This window comes from Schistocerca cancellata, unplaced genomic scaffold (assembly GCF_023864275.1).
Source record: "Schistocerca cancellata isolate TAMUIC-IGC-003103 unplaced genomic scaffold, iqSchCanc2.1 HiC_scaffold_274, whole genome shotgun sequence".
Lineage (NCBI taxonomy): Eukaryota > Metazoa > Arthropoda > Insecta > Orthoptera > Acrididae > Schistocerca > Schistocerca cancellata.
In genome coordinates, this window is record NW_026046296.1 from 25,001 (window position 1) to 27,500 (window position 2,500).

The following is a 2,500-nucleotide window of genomic DNA, read 5'->3' on the forward strand; positions in this document are numbered from 1 at the left end:
GCACAGCGCACGTGCCAACACGTCCGCACAACTGCGATACAAACCACCAGCGAGAACCGCTGGGGCGACCGAGCAGCAGACGGCGTCGCGGCGCCGAGTGCCGGGCGGCGGCGCATCCTCAACGCACACAGTCCTCAATCGGACCAGCACACTGCAGATGTCCACCGCGCTTCGCACCGGGTCCGCGAGGACCCACTTTGGCTGCACGGCGCCGCGCGCAGGGTGCCCCGGCGCGCAGCTGCGCCGCCTGCCGCGTCCGTCGGCCGGCGCGCCTGCCACTGGGCGCCCCCACCAGCCGGCTGTAGCGCGTGCGCCCACGCACCGCGCGGCCAGCACGCCGGGCGGCCCCCCCTCACCGGCCGGGGACAGTCCCACCCACCCACAGCCGCGTATCGCTTCACACCCAGATTCACATTCACGTTCGTTGGTATGGTGGGGACCGCTTCGTAGCTGTACCGATCGTTGCCCTCACAGATGTACCTCCAGCAAGATCAACCGCACCACAACGGGTTACCAGTTGTTCATTTGCGTAACGTCACCAGTAAACGTACACGTCCATCCCCGTTTGCAAAGTCAACTATTATTGCATGCCTGCCTGTCAGGTGTCAAGACACACTACATTCGCTCACATCCACGCAACAAAATGTGCCCGACTAGAGGGCACGTGGAAGGTGCCCCCGTACATATGCGATCTCCATTGCGCGACCAACTGTCAACCGGCCTCTGTAGCATGTCGCAGATGTGGAACGCGGGGCACCGTGCTATCACATTGTGTGAGAAGAGACTACTACGTCTGCATACACGCGCCACTACATGAACAGACGGCTCATGCTGATCGCCATCCACTGCGTCCATTACTCCCACACGTCTCTATGGCGTACCACACTGCAATGCAGCTGTTATGGGGAGATGACACATAGCTGTGTACACAACATTCTGAGCCGGTTGCGGTTGGACAACAATACATTAATGTAACGTGTCATATGCCAATTACAGAGCAGGGTAAGGCACAACGTGGGTTAGGTTAAGGCACAACGTGGGTTAGGTTAAGGCACAACGTGGGTTAGGTTAAGGCACAACGTGGGTTAGGTTAAGGCACAACGTGGGTTAGGTTAAGCCACAACGTGGGTTAGGTTAAGCCACAACGTGGGTTAGGTTAAGGCACAACGTGGGTTAGGTTAAGGCACAACGTGGGTTAGGTTAAGGCACAACGTGGGTTAGGTTAAGGCACAACGTGGGTTAGGTTAAGGCACAACGTGGGTTAGGTTAAGCCACAACGTGGGTTAGGTTAAGCCACAACGTGGGTTAGGTTAAGCCACAACGTGGGTTAGGTTAAGCCACAACGTGGGTTAGGTTAAGCCACAACGTGGGTTAGGTTAAGCCACAACGTGGGTTAGGTTAAGCCACAACGTGGGTTAGGTTAAGCCACAACGTGGGTTAGGTTAAGCCACAACGTGGGTTAGGTTAAGCCACAACGTGGGTTAGGTTAAGCCACAACGTGGGTTAGGTTAAGCCACAACGTGGGTTAGGTTAAGCCACAACGTGGGTTAGGTTAAGCCACAACGTGGGTTAGGTTAAGCCACAACGTGGGTTAGGTTAAGCCACAACGTGGGTTAGGTTAAGCCACAACGTGGGTTAGGTTAAGCCACAACGTGGGTTAGGTTAAGCCACAACGTGGGTTAGGTTAAGGCACAACGTGGGTTAGGTTAAGGCACAACGTGGGTTAGGTTAAGGCACAACGTGGGTTAGGTTAAGGCACAACGTGGGTTAGATTGCGGTACAACATTGCGTTACATTGCGGTACAAATTGCGTTACATTGTGGTGCAAATTGCGTTACATTGCGGTGCAAATTGCGTTACATTGCGGTGCAAATTGCGTTACATTGCGGTGCAAATTGAGTTACATTGCGGTGCAAATTGAGTTACATTGCGGTGCAAATTGAGTTACATTGCGGTGCAAATTGAGTTACATTGCGGTGCAAATTGAGTTACATTGCGGTGCAAATTGAGTTACATTGCGGTGCAAATTGAGTTACATTGCGGTGCAAATTGAGTTACATTGCGGTGCAAATTGAGGTAGGTTAAGGTGCAACACAGGTTAGGTTAAGGTGACATAGGTTAGGTTAAGGTGACATAGGTTAGGTTAAGGTGACATAGGTTAGGTTAAGGTGACATAGGTTAGGTTAAGGTGACATAGGTTAGGTTAAGGTGACATAGGTTAGGTTAAGGTGACATAGGTTAGGTTAAGGTGACATAGGTTAGGTTAAGGTGACATAGGTTAGGTTAAGGTGACATAGGTTAGGTTAAGGTGACATAGGTTAGGTTAAGGTACAAACTGGGTTGTGTTATGGTACACATTGCGTTGTAGTACAGTACACGTTAGGTTTGGGTACGGTACACAATGTGGTATGGGATGGCGTGTTGTGGGGGGGGGGGGGGGGGTGAGGTTCGTTGATATCGACCGTAGGACGTGGATGCCCGAGGCAGCGTCAGTGTGTCA